Raw genomic sequence first — 19,436 nt, forward strand, 5'->3', positions numbered from 1 at the left:
GTGGTTAAAAGAAGGCCCTGGCAAATTCACTGTCCACTTTAGTCAATTTCAGTCACAGGGTTTTTGAAACTATTTGACAGTTTCAGATATTTACATCTGAAATTTCAGGATGTTCCAATGCAATAATTTCAGGGGGTTTTTTTTTTTGGTAAAGTTGGTCCTAAACTTCTGAACACTCATGCATGTAAAATGCTCAATCTTATATTAATGACTAGTTCCACAGACATTTCATTCCATCACAATCAACAGTTGACTCTGTCCTTACTCTCCAGCTTCTGTTTGACCGGCATGGAGAATTCAGCCACTTGCTTTACATGGCATTTCTTGATAGCAAAGTGGCTTTTGATGCAGTTGACACGCCAGCACTTTGGTTCCCACCGAAAGATATAGACATCTCAACTGTTCTTCTAAATCTTGTGCACTGTTCTTCACAAGTACACCAGTGGGAGAATGCATACTGCTTCACTGCTTCCACTGAATTTCTACACTACCTCATGCATGCATCTGGGATGAATTCTTACCTTGGGACTACTCTCGCACAGCAACATCAGTTGTCCGGCATAATTTTAGTTAGCTGGATGTCCACCCATCATGGATGTGGACAAGTTTGTTATGGTCCCAGAAAGTTTGTTTACAGTCACCAGTCCCCGCTCTGTGTTCTATGCTGTTATTTAGCTATAAATTTACCCCAATTATCTTCTAAGAGCCCAATAAGCAGTGGAAGCATTGGTAATGCTGCTAGACAATATTGATCTCCTGTGGTCCGGCAAATTCTCTTATTCCTCACTGGTCAGGTTCCAAGGGTGCTGAACTAGAGCTGTTCAGTCTGTACTTTAAGCTACCTACTGGACATAAAGACTCACCACGACATGCACCAGAATCAAGATTGGTCAAAAATTATTCACCAGTCAAGACTACAATGATTATGCTGCCTTGCTTGTGGAGAAATCAGAATACTTTGCCCCTGCCCTTCAGAGCTGCCAAGATACTGCTTGCATCGTAAGGTGAATGTCTCATGGCAGAATCTCAGACCTTGGCCTACTGCAGATAGGATTGACTGCTGTGAAGAGAATTCTCTAGAACCAAGAGGAAGCTTAGGGAGAGAAATGCACGTATTGAGACAACATAGCACACACCTTCATGCATTTCTCTCACTGCAAGGTGAGTTCCCACAAAGTAAGTGGTGTTTTAGAATCCTGTATCAAGTGTGCCTGTTTTGCATTCATTGCTACATTTCTCTGAAGAGAAATGATAAACTCAGAGTGCCCACATGGCTGGAAATCTGGGGAAAGGGCACGTTTATGCTATGGAGAAGCCTGATGTATCAGCTCCTGCGTTCTCTGTAAGGTAAGCTCTTGGGCAGTCACCACACAGAAGAGATTCACATGCCCCCCAGCTAAGAAGCAGAGCATGCACTGGCAGTAACCTAGTCAGGTGCACCCCCCCCACCACACACACACACACACACACACACACAACTCAGTCCTCCAGCTGCACACAGTGTGGGTAGCGGAGGAAAGGGAACTGTTGAGGTCAGGATGCTCCCCCCTACCCCACCCCATCTCTGCAGGAGAGGGAAAAGGGTGGATAGCCTGACTCAGGAGGACTTGGAGCTGCTGCAATCTGAGATAGTAAGGGTGAGTGACAAAGATACAGTGCACCGTTTCAGATTTCTCCAGGGGTCAGTTCTCAGAGTCTCTATCCCATTCACATGTACCCCATCTCCACAGGGTGGGAAAGGGGAGAACAGGGCTCAGGAACAGAAGAGCTTTCACTGACTTAAAGAGATAGTACATGATGTCTCTTAGCAACTTACCCAGCAGCAGTCATTAGTCTCTCTCTCTCTCTCTCTCTGTGTCACTCGCAGGCTGCTTCTACACATGCCACCTCCCCTTGGAGATGGCAGGGTAATGAAGCAATTCGAAGCAGACTAATGAGGTGGTAACGCACATATTCAGCGCCTCATTAGCTGAATGGTGGCTGCGCAAATTTCAAAGTGCAGACTTTGAATTGCAGATTGACAGCGTAGATGGGGGCAGCTTCGAAATAAGCACCCCACCTTGACATTCCCTTACTCCATTCTAGTTTTATGGGAGTAAGGGAATGTCGAGGTGGGGTGCTTATTTCAAAGCTGCCCCCATCTTCACTGTCAATCTGCAATTCAAAGTCTGCACTTTGAAATTTGTACAGCTGCCATTCTGCTAATGAGGCACTGAATACGCATCCTAGTGCCTCATTAGCCTGTTTCGAATAGCATCATTACCATGCCACCTCTGATGGGAGGTGGCACGTGTAGAAGCAGCTTCACATAGTTACGGTCTTACTGAATACCCTCTCGTGCAAACACTGTTGCCTTTCACACACACCTCCCAACATACACTTATTTACAGTTATTGTTACTAAAGTAGGATCTTGACATTCGCGAGGGTTCCATGTTAAGAACATTTGTGAATGCTGAATTTCATGAATACTGTATAGCAGCCGCTCCCACCTTGAACCCAGCTGCCAGCGCTCCCTGTCCAGTGGTAAGCAGCAGCTGCTGGTGCTCTCCACCCCAGAGTGCCGGGAAGCAACCACTCGTGAATAACTGAATTTGCAAACCTTAGGTTCATGAATGTTGAGACCCCTCTACTGTACTTGGTACTTCCCACAACACACACATATTCTCTGTAGTTTTATTCTTTCGCAGTGTGTTAATTTTAATTTTTGACTGCTCTATGCATTCATAATTTTTATTTCTCATACACTTTAATTCATACCTAACCTATGCTAGCTGGAGTAATTATCCATATGGTAACTTAAAAATATATGTTCTAGCTAGGTTTTTTTAACTCTACTCGTTATACATATCCACACATACCTCAGTGCACACAATGAAAGGCATTCTGAACATGGATGGAAAAATGAGAGGAAACATTTAAGCTCTAACTCCAGGCATGAGGCAGCTGGAAAGTAGGGTCCTAGTTTTACAAGAGGGGGCTACACAGAGGATCCGTACCCAGAATATGCCTAGGGATGCCAAGCCCAGGATTGCTTCACACTCCTGAAACAAGGTCTAAATGCAAAAGGCTGGGAAACTGTCCAAGCCAGAACGGGAGCTCTACTGGATTTGTGTGCGCACATTTGTCAGAAAGCATACGATAATCCCTCAAATTTCAAAGCATTTCACCCTCTACAGGTACAACCCTTTTGTATCCATTTCATATGAAAAACCTAATGAGGAAAGTCCAGTACTGTCAAAATGAAGAATGTTATAATGAAAACAAATACGAGAACAGCACCAATATATTCTGTATTAATCTAACATACATTCACATCTTTTTACTAAATATTTGTTTCCATATTTTCACTTCTGTCCTTTCTTAACTATTACCCTGCATGGCTCAAACACAATGTTTCAGTCTTAAAATACCATTTTTCATTGCTTTGCAACAGAACACCAGAACTCCGTGTGCTTAGCATCTGATGCCTGAAAGCAGCTTGTATTAGCACAAACACTGATAACTTCTGCACATGTGGTTCTTCAACAAGTACATTTTGAGTGTGCGGTATCACTGTTACCATGGTAATTTGTAGTGCTACCGTGTAATCTTGCATAAATTTTGAAATCCGAAAAGTAAAAATTGTCGTGTGAAGTGATTCTGGAGCACACTGGGCATCATCGTTAATAACCGTGCGCTCAGCACCCATTGGTGTCTGATGCCTCTCTCACCATTTCCTTCCACACTGGGCAGGGCCTCTATAAAAATACACATCACCAGTAACATGTTGTTGACAGTCTCGGCAGAGACCAATAGCTAATCAAGCATGAGTTAAGTTTGTGCTGCCTATGACTGAGGCACATTTAGGACCTTGGAGAACAAAATAGTATATTGGCACTGCCTGTATTGTACCTCTTCCGCGAATACGTGACTTAATCATTCAAAGCTGTGTCACCTTTGGCCACTGAAAAAAGTAAAAATTCACACCTTTTAATAAGAGCAGTTAATTTCTCTTTCAAAAGAAGACTATATTGCTTTAGCAAGGCTTTCTTCCGTCCCTGTGTGGGAGGAAAAAAGTCATCAAAACCACTAGAAATTGTCTTGTTACCAGATTCTGCAACTACTCTAAATAAGGCACTTACTAGTTTGCTACCATTAAATATGAATGTCTCAAGAGGGAGCAATGCATACATATGTCATTGGCTTCCTTAGATGAAGGATGTGGAAACAGAGAACTTTATCTATCATGGAAAAGAAGATCCCTTCCTTTTCCTCATTCATTTCCCCGAACAACATAGCAGTGTACCAGAGGATGAGGAAAGAGGAAGAAAAAAAGGACGTGATAGCTGCGTAATATACTTTCTATTATACACCTAATTTCTTTGAAAACTGACTTGCCATGCTAGTAACATAAGTACATAAACAAGACTAAACTGTTAAAACAATTTGAGTTCAATAAAAAAATTCACACCCATCTTGTCTAACTTCTGCTGATGAGAGACAGTGCTCAGAAGCTTGTCTCTCTCACCAACAGAAGTCAGTCCAATAAAAAAGATTGCCTCATCCACCTTGTCTCTAAAATTCGAGAATCCACATGGTGACAAGGCTGCAACAAAAAAATTCTTAGTAGATATTGCTTGATGAAACGTTACAGCAACCTTCCACGCAACTGACTTCTCAGCCACCTGCCCCCTGAGCATCCTCCTGTGGTTTCCACCAACAATGATGTTTACAAAACTCTCCTCCAGAAAATTAAAAGCATATTTACAAGTATCAGAGAGGTAGCTGTCTTAGTCTGTATCTTCGAGAACAAGAAGTTCTGTGGCACCTTTTGTGGGCAAAGACCCGCTTTGCATCTGATGAAGTGCGTCTTTGCCCGTGAAAGCTTATGCTCCAAAATATCTGTTAATCTCTAAGGTGCCACAGGACTTCTTGTTGTTCTAAAAGCATAATGACTTTAAAATGGGTTACTCAATCTGAGTGTTTGATCTAACTAACATCCTGTTTGCTCCACACCAAAATACTTTTAAATGCAAGTTTTGGCTTATACTACACAGTTCAGAACTGCATAAAATTTTTAGCGCTGCTCTGTTCAGAATTAGCAAGTTTCTGTAAGCAAGAAAATCTTTTTCTCAGAAAATAAGGATTTTAAAGAAAACTGTGTTCAAAGATGCAAACAAGTCCTACTACCTCAAGATTAAAACAAGAAAAATAAAGACTATCTGCTAGACAAATGTGAGAGAAAACCTGTGCTACATGAATACCATAATACAGCTACATACACCTCCCCCCACGTATTATTAAATGCTTTGAAACCAAAATTATTTTTTACTCTTTATCATCAGTTTGGAGCAGCGAAAAACAGATTAAAGCAACAGTTCAACACTAACAGCAGGCTTAAATACAAATGTATGAAGCTCCTGCAATTGATTTCTTCTCTAAACAATCTAGCTGTTTTAGTGGTAACATGATTTCCAAGAAAAGACCAGAATTTCCAAGTTATGCGACTCATCTTCTCCAGGACTAAACATTTACACTTTTTGAATCAAAATTGCTCCCAGGAAACGAAGGTACATCTGAACAGGTCACTATGGTTCTCAATCCTTCTGGAAAAGTATAACAAGTGGGGTTCTGCAGGGGTATGTTTTAGGACCAGTTCTATTCAATATCTTCATCAATGATTAGGTATTGGAATAGAAAGTACGCTTATTGTGTTTGCAGATGATCCCAAGCTGGGAGGGGTTGCAACTGCTTTGGAGGATAGGGTCTTAATTCAAAATGATCTGGACAAATTGGAGAAATGGTCTGAGGTAAACAGGATGAAGTTTAATAAGGACAAAAGCAAAGTGCTCCACTTGGGAAGGAACAATCAGTTTCACATACAGAATGGGGAGAGACTGTCGAGGAATGACTACAGCAGAAAGGGAGCTAGGGGTTATAGTGGACCACAAGCTAAGTATGAGTCAACAGTGTGATGCTGTTGCAAAAAAAGCAAACATGATTCTGAGATGCATTAACAGGTGTGTTGTGAACAAGACAGGAGAAGTCATTCTTCTGCTCTACTCCGCGCCGGTTAGGCCTCAGCTGGAGTAGTGTGTCCAGTTCTGGGCACCACAGTTCAAGAAAGATGTGGAAAAATTAGAAAGGGTCCAGAAAAGAGCGACAAGAATGATTAAAGGTCTAGAGAATGTGACCTATGAAGAAAGGCTGAAAGAATCAGGCTTTAGTTTGGAAAAGAGAAGATTGAGAGGGGGACATGATAGCGGTTTTCAGGTATCTAAAAGGGTGTCATAAGGAGGAGGGAGAAAACTTGTTCTTTTTGGCCTCTGAGGATAGAACAAGAGGCAATGGACTTAAACCGCAGCAAGGGAGGTTTAAGTTGGACATTAGGAAAAAGTTCCTCACTGTCAGTGTGGTCAAACAGTGGAATAAACTGCCAAGGGAGGTTGCGGAATCTCCATTGCTGGGGATATTTAAGAATAGGTTAGATAGATTTCTATCAGGGATGGTTTAGACAGTACTTGGTGCTGCCGTTAGGGCAGGGGGCTGGACTAGACGGCCTCTTGAGGTCCCTTCCAGTCTTAGTATTCTATGATTCTGTGATCCTCTTTAAAGATAACATGACAACCATTACCAGTCTCAGCTGTTTCCAATATTGAAATATATTCAATATGCATTAGAACCAACTCAAAAATTGAATATGAAAATATATTAGAAGCCTCTGTCTTCACAGGATGGTTTTCCCTGTAATTGCTCATTTCTAATTCTGTTAACATCATGAGTATCTGAAACCTTCACTTACTATTAGTATAATTTTCTTGAAGAACTGAACACTTTTCTCATGTTTATCTAGAAAACGCAAACGTTTAAGACTATATACAATCAAAACTGGGTAGAATATTCTAAATGGAGAAAGTTTCCCCACTGCTGCTCAACTCACCATTTTTAAGTAGCCTCCCCACAGCCTCACCAATTCTGACGACTTCAGCAGATTGCACAAGCTAAACTGATTCAAGCCTAATCAGCACCTGGATGAGATAAGGGAATCAGGGAACTGTAAGAAGGCTCTCTGGTAATTCAGTAGGGACTACTGTAGTCTTTCCCTTGAGTTTGTATTTTATGACGGCCCCTGCATGGCATATTAGTGGCACTGTGCTGCTGTCAGTGCCCACATCTGATGACAGAAAAATGACATACTGTGTCACTTGTAGCCAACAGAAAACTCATCTCTCTTTTAGTAACCTCTTGTATCCTGGACAAATCTTAACAGCTAGATGTATCACACTGAGGTCAATTACATTTTGCCTATCTAGATTCTCACTGCTGTTTCACTTGCATATTGTATAATTTGCTTCCTGTCCTTAATTTGATGTACAGCATTACTACGCTCTGCTAGAGTTGCCACATTTCATAACTTGCAACCTCACAGACAATTTCTAGAGAGCTTTAGAAACTCCATAGATAATAAGATGCTATATAAATAGGTTTGTTATGAACAGTGAGAAGAAGGTACCAGAATAAATTATACTCAAGATTTGTTTGTTTGTTTTTTCAGAATCTCCAAATGTTTGTCACTAACAGCAAAGCAGATTTTAAAATACTGACAAGCAATAAAGCCCAGTTTCAGGATCAGACACATGCATACTACAGTCAACAGAAGTAGCAATATTCTAAGTTACAGTTCAACATTTTTCATCATAAGACCCTCTTTTCAGTTGCTTAAAACTTTACCATACTTAAAACTGCATGGTCTGAAATTTTCTGTGTCTGGTGTTTGCCTATAACTGAATTTGTAGGGGAAAGTGGATTTCAGTTAACAGTTCAAATGTTACCAATAATAAAATTTGGAAAAATAAAATTTGGAAAAAAAACCTTTAGCCCATTTTTAAAAAGTGTCTTACAGCTATTTCATAGAGAAGCTCTAGAAATCATCTCACTTTGAAGCGGGCACCTGAAATTTGGTGAGCATGAGGGAGGAGAGTCTTCTGGTGTCAAGGGTGTGGGCCTTTTCCCAGCCATCTGAAAATTCACTAAAATCCTGCAAAACTATGAAACTCTGACAAACTGCAGCTTGCACCAGCTCAGCAGAGACTTATCACAAACGTGGCAACTAAACTCTCTGAAGAGCATGCACTGAGCATGTGTCAGCCCCTCAACTTGTACAGAACAACCAGACTGCATAAGGGCTGTCAAAGAGCAACTGAGCATAGCTATTAAGAAAGTGTTCACATTCTACAAACTTATTTTCTTACGCATTCCAAAAGGGTTTGTTTTTTAACATGAACATAACCAAAATTTTGATCAGTTTCAACAGCTTGGGAGGCCCCTGCTAATTGTAGAGACAAAAGTGGGGCTCGATGTAAAAAGTTTGCTCTCCCTTGATTTGGGCTCTAGAGCTCGTTTTTAAAGAGGATTTTTTTAATAGAAAATTGGGGAGGCTTTTCTACCCATTCCCTCCTGCTTTGTATGAGATTAGTTTAAAGTTTAAACAGAGTTAAGTAAATCAGTAGCATTTGATAAAACCCAAGGCTTGAAAATTTCTGTCAGAAAAGTGAGTTTCCATAAAAAAATATAAACAGTAATACTGGTGTTTACAATGGAAATCAACCTCAACTACAATGGTCTGTATAGCTTCTGATACAATTTCACACTGTCTGCTCACCTTGATAGCTATATTTCAAGTTTCTCAGGACCTTTGCACGTGAGAAATAGGACTATCATTTTAGGAACAAATAGTAACAACTACCTTTTCTTTCTGGATTCTTTATCTCCTGAACAAATTCCAGAATATTTAACAGAAAGCTTTGTCTTTAGCATGGACAATCCAATTTTATGAAGGATCGTCTTCAACTTTACTGCCATCTTTTGGACCTCTCCGCTGTAGGCAATTCATCTAATGGCTTGAACACTCAAATCCTGGGCCCAATCCACCTGCATTTTAGCTCTCATACAACTCTCACCTACGCTTCCTTCCTATTGTCTTTTTTTTAATTAGGTTATTTAATGCTTAATTTTATAATTAAATGTATAAGGTACTTTTAAAATAAAAAGTTAATTAAAAACAAAGCACTGATAATAGGTACCCAATTCCCAGTGTAGCTGACTCTCTTCATTATATCTAAGGCTATATTAGGTATACACATTCCTTCAGCAGAATCCTTTTTCATCCAGAAATCACATGTGTATACAGAGGGCAAAAAAGATAGCATACATAAATGGGCTTTTATCTTAACTAACAATTCTAAACAACCAAGCTATCTAGTTCATACAGCTGTAACTAGTAAAGTCTTTTTTTTGTTTTTTAATTGGCATGGGAATCTCATCCCAATATATTTAAAGCCCAGGCATTCCTAACATATGGAAGAACACTGCTCCAGCAATACTCTTCACTTTGTAAAGTTTTCATTAATCTTTTAAAAATCATACTAGCATATAGCAGTACTGGCTTAAATCACAGCACATTTTATCACTACAGAAACATTCCTGAGGACTAATTCTATTTCTGTTCCGCTTCTTAATTTGCTGTATTCATATCTCCTTATGCCAGCATGTAACAAAAAAGAATTCTGTTCAAATATTATATATAACTCCCAATTTGGGGTCTGGAGTTAACCTCTTCCACAATCACCATACAGCAACTAGCTAAAGTAGGAAAAACACGAAATAAAAAGTTTACCTATTCTTTAACAGTATTTCCAAAAACGTACATTGATATGTCCGATTTGAAGGTACTAAAACGAAGGCAAGAGTGCCTGAATTAACTTCAGCTAACACCCGAGATAATTAATTAAGCATTGACATTTATTTCAGGTATGTCACATTAAGCAGTTTACTAATGTACCCTCTTCACCATGCTGACACCTTAGCTCCTACGTCAAGGCGGCAAGGTTATATTTAATGCTAAATACAGACTACGAAAGCTCTGCAACCTGCACTCATTTCCCATTATCCAAAAGATCTACTGAAGTGTTCTACTTTACAACATCTTTAATGACACCCTCCCAAGAACTGCTACTTCTTCAGATCACCACCGGGGCAGTCACCATTAGGTATAAAATGAGGAGCCAAGGGCAGAGAATTCTCAATGATTGGTCCAACTATCTGAAGGTGAGATCAGAAGGAGCCCAATCTCCAGAATATTCGTGTCACAAATCAAGACTCACACCTTCTCTGGTTCTCTAAGGAATGCTTTGTGAAGAGGAAAACTCATCAACCCATTAAGAGAAAAAAACACCATTAAACTGATGGGTAGAATCCTAACACGGGCAAACCTCATTTTCTATAAACCATCCTCATCAGCTACAAGAGACAGTCTGGTAGAATCTCCCTGCCAGAAGCCCAGCTGTCATAAAGACTCCTCGAAGGCTGCTTCCCCCATCAATTCCCCTTACCCTGCTGGGAGCAGGAGGAAAGATCTCCAGGGATTCTTGCCCCTCAAGAAGTAGGATCCAGCTGTCCCAGAGCCACATTCACCCACACTGCAGTAGCTGGGCAGTATTGTCAAAAATTAACAAGACAGCCAACGGTCCCAACTGGGAGCAGAGTGAAGGAAGAAGGGTAACGAGCAGGGGGAAGCTGCCCAGCTCCCAAACTGGGAATTAGATAGCAGCTCAGGACTCCAGGAAAGCAGAGGAGGCAGCTGGGCTCTAGATGACCAGTTCTCATCAATATCACTGTCTCCCCCTAACTATACCAAAATAAGCCATCAAAACATAAAGCGCTACTTGACTGCTTTTAAGACTAGCAAAATAGTTTATTAAGTGAGCTTTCGTGGGACAGACCCACTTCTTCAGTGGTCTGTCCCACAAAAGCTCACCTAATAAACTATTTTGCTAGTCTTTAAAGTGCTACTTGACTGCTTTTTGTTTTGATATTGTATAGACTAGCACGGCTTCCTCTCTGTTACTATTCAAAATAAGCCATGTGCCTCTTGTGGAGGATGAGTTATATAGGACACTTACCTACTTGCTCTGTTCTTGGGGCGCTAGGGCACAGAACTCAAGAAAGACCTCCCCCTGCAGCCTCTGCTGGAACCACAACAGGTGAGAGGGAAGACTTACAAAAAGCAATGGTGGGAAAAAACCCTTCCAGACAAGGGTGATAAGATTAAGGGAACACCTGTAGCTTCATTTGCATGGAAGATGGGACAAAAAGGCATTTCCATTAGCATACAGAATGGAGAACTACAATTCCAAGGCAAGAAATGCACTGAACTCTGAGACACAGAAAGAAGGAGAGCATTACCTGATGAGAAATCTCTGCTCCAGACGTTACTGAATCCATACCTAAACACACCCAGCTCAGCAATTATCTGGCCAAGTTCAGCAATAAATTCTCCAGTGCTGTCCAAAATATTGAAACTGCCTGAATACACTATGAGCTCCCTCAAAGGAACACCAGACAGAACTAGGAAAGACCACTTCCTATTGTCTAGTCAAAACAAAACAACTTTGGAATATTCCCTTGAACCATCCAAATGCAGTGTTACTTCTTGAACCGTTGCTGTTCCCCTGTTTAAACGCACACACACACACACACAAAAAAACAAACCCTACCCACATTCAAGAGAAGGGTTCTGACATCTCCTAACTCAGTGCAGTGAGGGTCTGACTCTGCCTCTCACCAACATTCTGGACCCTCAACTACCATCCCCATCTGCAAACCCTGATCAAGTCAAGATTCATGGAAGGGTGAGATCTCACTTTCTCTCTCCTCCCATCCCTTCAGTTACAGCCTCCTGACCCTGCCTTGTGTGATCGTTTACTGTTTGCTAGCCCTAACATTTGTAATCAGACTTAAGTTAGATTTAATATTATAACTGGTGGTTTGGGGTAGGGGAAGGAGTTTGCTCCCCTTGTACAGTTATAACCTAGAAATAAGTAACTTTCATGATGGAGCTGGTTGTTGCCCTCTCTCTCTCTTTTCTTTCCCTTCCATCTGGGGCTGTTTTTGGCTTCCCCATTCAAACTGCAACAAGTTTCCTGTGAACAACCTAAAGATACCTGTATCACCCAAAAATCCTGTGGGATTTGCTCATCAAGTGGATTATTAGCAGAACAACTGTGGTGTGAAAATGAGGATAGGGAGGTGCTGAACCTGGGGGTGTATGAGGATGGCAGCTTAAAGTGCTGTTTAAACCCAGGCTACTGAGTCCAAGGGCACAAAAGTCACAGTTTGGCACTGCCGTGCAACCCAGGTTACTGAACCTAGGGATGCATAAACAGGTCAGCCAGTCCTTTCAGATGCGCTCTAGCAGTGGGTGTGAATGCTTCTGATGGATGGGAAAACTCCAGCCCTGAGGAACCTAGGTCATAGAAGATAGCTCCACTGGGTTGGAACTGAAAGGAGAAGCAGAGCTCCATATGAGTGTACAAGGAACACAAGCAGCACACTGACAGAATTATCAATCTTTCAGCCCCTCAGAAGAGTATCTCAAAGTAACAGGCAAATCTGGTAACAATTTATATTGGCAAGAACAAGGCTGTAGGGTAGACACTGACATAATTAGGATGATAAGGCAACTTTTTATCAACCTAACTGTACAGAGTAGACAAATCCTACATTAAGAGGCCAGCCCAGCTATATCAGCAGAAGTTATCACATGTAAATTAGGCCTTAGACCAAATCAGCTTTGTAAACCATTATGAACAATTATTGTACCCATGTCCACAAAACTACTGTACTAGAGAGTTACAGAGTCGTTAGTGGAGAAAGAACATTTTAATAGGAACTAGTAAGGCATCTGCAGTATTTTCTTTTAAGGGGGGAGGGGGGAGAGCGCAGGTTAATACTCTAGCAATGATATGCTGGTTTAAAAATGATGCATGCAGCATTTCATACTAGGGGTCATTACCACTAAATCTGAAACAGATGAAAGCCGCAGAAAATCCAAGCCAAAAACCTAAACTGTAACAGAAAGTAGAGTCAGACTGGCAGTGCCGTCCTTTTGTGCTGAAAACTTCCCTGTGGAATGACACATAAGAATATAGCCAAATGGAACACAGCAAGGGACAGCCTGCCTATGTGGCATTTCCTAGCAAGCTAACAAGAATATTCACCATAAAATTTAATGCAGATAGCAAAGAGAAGTCATTACACCAAAGAGGCAGTCCGTACCTGTGCAAATTTTTTTTTCTTCTTCTTCAGACAGACCTGGACAGTCATACAGCTGAAGAAAAGGGCTTCCACATTCTTTCATGGGAACAACACCTGAGGCCTCAGTGTTGTACTTCCATCATCATTCCAAAACAGGGCAGAATTTGATTCTAGAAATTTAAAATATGGAGTGTGTTGCTCATCAAATTTTAAGAGTTCCCTGGAGGACTGAGACCTACAACTGGTCAGGTACCTGACACCACTACTAAGGTACTCGTTCATGCAGACAACAGAAAACGTTCTTGCCTAGAACCACTTTAGCACTCAAGATTGGATATAAAGCCTAGTATAACACCATAATGTTTAAACATTAAGCAGAATTTTTATCTGAAGTTTAACAAATATTAAAATACTTTGAAGTCAAAAAAAGACCTTAGATGAACATAGTAGGGAACACTGTTTTCCAAGCTACGAGCATGATGAAATTAGTTTGTGCACACTTACAATTTTGAAAAATGCTGTCACAATAAATTGAGTAACTTCACAAGAACAAGATGCCTTCCTTCTTAAGAAAAACACATGATTCTTTCCAAGCAGATTCTTCCAAGTCCGCTAGGATGAGGCATCCTCTCAAACAAAACAAATGTCTTCAGTGACATTTTTACTGTTAACTGAGAAGAAAAACATTTTCTTCTTGCTATAAAACAGATGGGCCCTAAAAACTCTTTAAATGTTTTAATAATTTTTATGCTGTTTTTAAAAAGTTGAACAGTATCAAAATTTGTATATTTTTAAAGTTTCCGGTAATTTAACCAAGGAAAAAAAATCAAAAGTGAATAAAACAATTCAAACTCCAGGGCAGCGCAGAGCTACTTTGGAGTTCATATGACTGGTGTCATTGACATACAAAAACCAAAGAAAATTCTATTACATGCTGATTTTTAATGAATTCACTTATTCTTACTTGCTTTTGTTTAATGCAAAGGACAAAAAAAGTGGTGTTTTGTTTGTAAATATTCTAATTCAGCAAGAAGTAATCTAATCTGTTCATGTTTATAAAAATCTATTTGTGAACATTTAAATTATTACCAAAGAAACTACTGACAAGGAAAAATGCAACTTTTCTACCATGTCAGCATATATTTTCTAAATTAATTAACTGGAAGAAATGAGGTAAGACTGACTGATATTAACAATTCAAACAGCACATGTAGTTTGGTCTGTGGAATTTCACCACTAGTACAAAATCCATTCCAAGACCACACAATTTTTCCATTCAGGACAACAGGGCATGCTACCATATGAGAAAATTGCTAGTAAGGGCACTTGCATTAAACAGCATCTGTATTAGAGAAATGATCCAGTGACACTGTACAAGTTTGAGACCATATGGGTTCAATGCTTCCACACTAGCCACGATTATTCCCATTCTAAACTGCTTATGAAGTTTTAGAAGTAAAACATTAGAAGTAAAACAGTGAAGCCTTAAACTGTTCTGACTTGGGTCAGAACAAGTGCAATCCAAAACAGTACACATATACACACCACTGACCTCACTTATGTGTGGATTTACAATCTATGACAATACTCTGGTGTGCAAGGAATAATTGAAGATCATCAGAGATAAAACTGAACCCCAAACAAAAGTAAGAAAACATGTTCTAGAGATTGACGTTCACATTTTTGTTAAGAACAAAAAACACTTCCTATCAAGTTAGTCCTTGGATTCATCACTCAAAATTCATAGCTAAAAACTTATAATTCTCAAATGTGCACTGCTTAATGTATTTGCCTTAAATATCCTTGTAACTGGTTACTGTTTGGTATTTTAAAGTTCTAAAGTCTGTAAAAATATTAGAGAAGTAGCGAAGTTAGTTTGTATCTTCAAAAAGAAGTCTTGTGGCACCTTATAGGTCAACAGATATTTTGAAGCATAAGCTTTTGTGGGAAAAGATCCACTTCGTCAAACACGTCTGACGAAGCGGGTCTTTGTCCAAGAAAGCTTATGCTCCAAAATACCTGTTAGCTTATAAGGTGTGTCATGACGACTTCTTGTTTTTATAAAAATATTGTTATTGGAAGAGGGGAAAATTGTGTAAAATAAGAGGAACATATGGAATGATACCTTGCGGGGAACATGTTTAGCTTCCTGGCATAAATAGGGCACTTTCAACAGAAATTAATTGAAATTAATCCTGCTTATATGAGCACTGAATTTGGCTTTATGACAGCTTGGAATGATGTAGACTGAAATTTGTGTGGGAGAAATGAAGGCCTTTATCATATACTCCTTTGTTAGCTGCTTTCCTGAACTCCCACCTTCACCTCCAGGCATGTAATTTACATTTGCTTTGCATACCAAATCTGTGCAAGGTAAAATAGGCATAATTGTAAACCAGCATATGACCAATTTATACTACCACTTATCCTATCACTAAATTAACAACAGAGACTTCTACAGCATTATTTTGAGCCATTTACCGCAGGCTGCATTTGGTCAAGCCTCACGTATATTTTAGATTTTTTTCCTTCTCCTTCTAGCATTTTATATTTGTAAAACTGAACGTTAGTTTTTCCAAGAAGGAGGCTTTCAGATTTCCTCTTTGAAAGGGATCATGGTCTCTCAGAGCTAGCCCTGTGAATGCACTGTTAAACAAGTGAAATTTATTAAATATTTTGGATATTTTTCTACATTTCCAAGTATTTTTATTTCAATTAAAACACAAAATACAAAGTGTACAATGCTCAACTTATTTTATTTTTATTACAAATATTTGCACTGTAAAAAAAGAAAATAGCACTACAATACTAATGAGGAAAATTAAAAATTCTGTCTATTGTAAAAGTAACAAATATAGGACTTTTTGTTACAAAACCGTAGTCATGTAAAACAATGTCAAACTTTAGAACCTATAAGTCTACTCAGTCCTACTTCTTGTTTGGCCAATCATTAACATAAAAGTTCATTTACATTTACAGGAGATAACAATGTCTGCTTTTTATTGACAAAGTCACCTGATAGCAAGAACAAGTTTTTTCATGGCACTTTTGTAGTCAGAGTTGCACACTATTTACATGCTAGATCTGCTGAACACGCAGATGCCTCTTCATGTTTTGGCCACCATTCCTGAGAGGACATGGTTCCATGCTGATAATGCTCATAAAAAAAAAAAAGTGTTAAATTTCTGACTAAACTCCTTGGGAGAAAAATTTAGGTCTCTGTAGACCAGCATTCCACCACATATTTCATGTTATAACAGTCTTGGATGGTGACCCAGCACACGTTTGTTTTCAGAACACTTTTACAGCAGATCTTATAAAACACAAAGGTTATACTGCAGCGATCTGTTAACAAAAGTCACTCTCAGAAGAGATCTCCCGACAAACTTCTGTTGACAGTGTGTTGCCACACACAAAAGCCCAACCAGAAGAGTGCCTCTCCTCTGTCGACAGCAGCAGGACTGCCCAGCTGCTCTCTTGACAAAACAGACACCCGGAAGCACAGCAGACAGGGCTGCCCATTCTTCTGGATGCCCCATCTGTTGAGAGAGGGCCTTCCCAGAACCCCCCCACAACTTTTCTGACAACAGAATATGTCTACAGCAGTGTTAGGCCTCATGGCTAAGACACAGAATGTTGCCAGCGTCCTGAGTTTTGTCGAGAAACTGTCAACAAATTGCATTTTGTGTGTGGATGTTCCACAAGTTTTGTCGACAAAACTGGAAGTTTGTTGGCACAACTCACTAGCATAACCAGAGCCAAAGAAGGTACCAATGTGAGATTTACAAACACTTGACCCAAAACAAAAAGCAGTCAAGTAGCACTGTAAAGACTAGCAAAATAATTTATTAGGTGAGCTTTCATGGGACAGACCCACTTCTTCAGACCTGGTCTGAAGAAGTGGGTCTGTCCCATGAAAGCTCACCTAAAAAATTATTTTGCTAGTCTTTACAGTGCTACTTGATTGCTTTTTGTTTTGACAGTATATAGACTTGACCCAAAGTTTAAGAATCTGAAGTGTCATCCAAAGTCTGAAATGAACAAGGAGTTGAACATGCTTTCAGAAGCTTTAAAAGAGCAGTCTCCAACATGGAAGTTAAAGAAACCCAACCACCAAAGAAAATCAATCTTTGCTGGTGGCCTCTGACTCAGATGGTGAAAATGAACATGCATTGGTCTGCTCTGCTTTGGTGCTTTATCAAGCAGAACCCATCATCAACATGCACGCATGTCCTCTGGAATGGTGGATGAAGTATGAAGGGGCACGTGAATCTAATGCATCTGACACAAATGTCTTGCGATGCCAGTTGTAACAGTGCCATACAATTGTCTGTTCTCACTTTCACATGCTATTATAAACAAGAAACTAGCAGCATTATTTCCTTCAAATTGTAACCAAAATTGTTTGTCCAATTGGCTGCACAAGAAATAGAACTGAGATAATCTGAAGACTTATTTTGGAATGTAGTTACAAATGTAGCTTTATGTACAAAAAGTTAAGCATTTATGATAGAGAAATTATACTGCAGTACTGGTCCTAGGTGAATTGAAAAAGATTCTTGTTTTTTTACAGCGCAAGTATTTGTAATCAAATATAGATATAAAGTGAGTATGCATGCTTTGTATTCAATGTAGTAACTGAAATCGATATACAGGTTGCATCTCCCTAAATTGGGACTCTCTGGTCCAGCAACCAGTCATAGATGTTCCAGGGTCAGAGAGCTACAGCAACTAGGAGTCAGGCAGCAGGAGAGCCAGCAGCCCAGAGCCCAGCTGGCCTGGGAGTCAGAGCCGCAGCAGGACAGTCAGGACTGTGGGAGTCATGGCAGGAAAGCCAGGGCTATGGCCATAATAGCTGCATCAGGAGAGCCAGGGCAGCCATGCAGGACATAGCAAGCCAGGCCATAAAAAGCTGACAGAGCTGGAGCAGGGACTGGAGCTGCAGCAGGGCCAAGCTGGGACAATGGCTGCTGTATGGGGCTGGAAGCTGAGCCAGCAGCAAGGCTGGTGACAGGTGACCTCCCCTGGTCAGGCAAGTTCGGGACCTGCACCCTCAGGGCCTGACTGGCCCAGGGAAGTCCAATCTGTATTTTAAAAAGTAGAAAACATCAACAAAAAATAAATAAATGGTATTTTCCACAAGTTCCACAGAATGCTTTATGAAAATTGGCTGATGAATATGAACACGCATGACTCAAAAATGCTTTATTCAAAACAGAGCATGTAACATGGCATTCTGAAGTTATAACCTCATAAATCTTTGTATCTTATTTTGTGCACGTATCATTCTGGTATATGAAGTGTGATTTGGTTTTAATACTAAATGTGTTAATGAGGACCATTTGTGTTACTTAATGAGGCATTAAGGAACTTACTGGCTCAGTACTCAGACCAACTACCCATGAAGGGCTTTATTTTTCCTATATCGGAGGGATAGCCGTGTTAGTCTGGGTCTGTAACAGCAACGAAGGGTCCTGTGGCACCTTATACACTAACAAAAGTTTTTTTATTTTTCCTGTAATCCCAAACTGTGGTTGGTCCTAGAAAGACACATGACCATGCCACTTGGTACTGGAATCTATCTTGAATGTGTTTTTCCAAAATGCTCTCGCCCTGGCAGAAAAAGTCTCTAAGGAATAGAAAATCAGTTCTTCATCTTCAGGTGGCCTTTGAAACTGACTTGCCCACTCTAAGAGGATGTATATTACGAAACCTGAAAACAAAGAAGTCTAAAAAAACTCTGGAAAAAGCTATAGACCCAGGCCAGAGTAAAGATCACTTCTGACTTGAAGCATTTCACCCAAGATAAGAACAACTGTTTAGGGTAAGACTTTTCATATAACAAGTTTTTAGTGCATTAGAATTAGGGGCATCTTGTTTATTTTGATTTAGTAACTTACTTTGATCTGTCTGTTTTCATTTGGAATCACTTAAATCCTACTTCTTTTAAACATTATGTTTATCATCAAGCCCGGTATAAATAAGTGTTACAGAGAGGTGAAGGGGAGGAGGGGAAGCAGAGAGAGGAAGAAACCACTGTGCAGCATCTCTCTCATTGATAAGAAGATGAATATCTGAGTTTCCTTGTGTAAAACTTTAATGCAGAATAAGACAGATGTATTTGGGATTTTGGACTTCTCTGGGGACTGTATTCCTGGAGTGCTGAGCCTTCCCAGAGCAGAGCTGGTTCAGTGTCTGCATTGCTCAGCTGGGGGACAACTCTGTGCCTTGTCTGCGGGAGCCAGAACTTCTAGCCCAGCAGAACCAGTTGTGAGGAACTCCAGAAGGCAGGCTTAGCAGCTTGATCTGCACACAGGGAGACATCCAAAGGGATTTCTGTGATCCAATCCATCACAGTAT

At 40.1% G+C, this 19,436-nt stretch overlaps 1 protein-coding gene across 8 annotated transcripts in view; it reads right to left on the minus strand.

The window, feature by feature from the left end:
* SHOC2 (SHOC2 leucine rich repeat scaffold protein) overlaps positions 1-19,436 on the minus strand; it is a 135,134-nt gene that overhangs the window by 91,082 nt on the left and 24,616 nt on the right. Inside the window, exon 1 of one of the 8 annotated variants that reach the window (XM_074999182.1) lies at positions 13,098-13,234. The exons of the other annotated variants lie outside the window; for them this stretch is intronic. The gene's annotated coding sequence lies outside the window, so the exon portion shown is untranslated. Of the gene's footprint in view, positions 1-13,097; positions 13,235-19,436 lie in introns of those variants that run through there. 8 annotated transcript variants of the gene reach the window in all.

This window comes from Carettochelys insculpta, chromosome 7, assembly GCF_033958435.1.
Source record: "Carettochelys insculpta isolate YL-2023 chromosome 7, ASM3395843v1, whole genome shotgun sequence".
Classification (NCBI taxonomy): Eukaryota; Metazoa; Chordata; order Testudines; family Carettochelyidae; genus Carettochelys; species Carettochelys insculpta.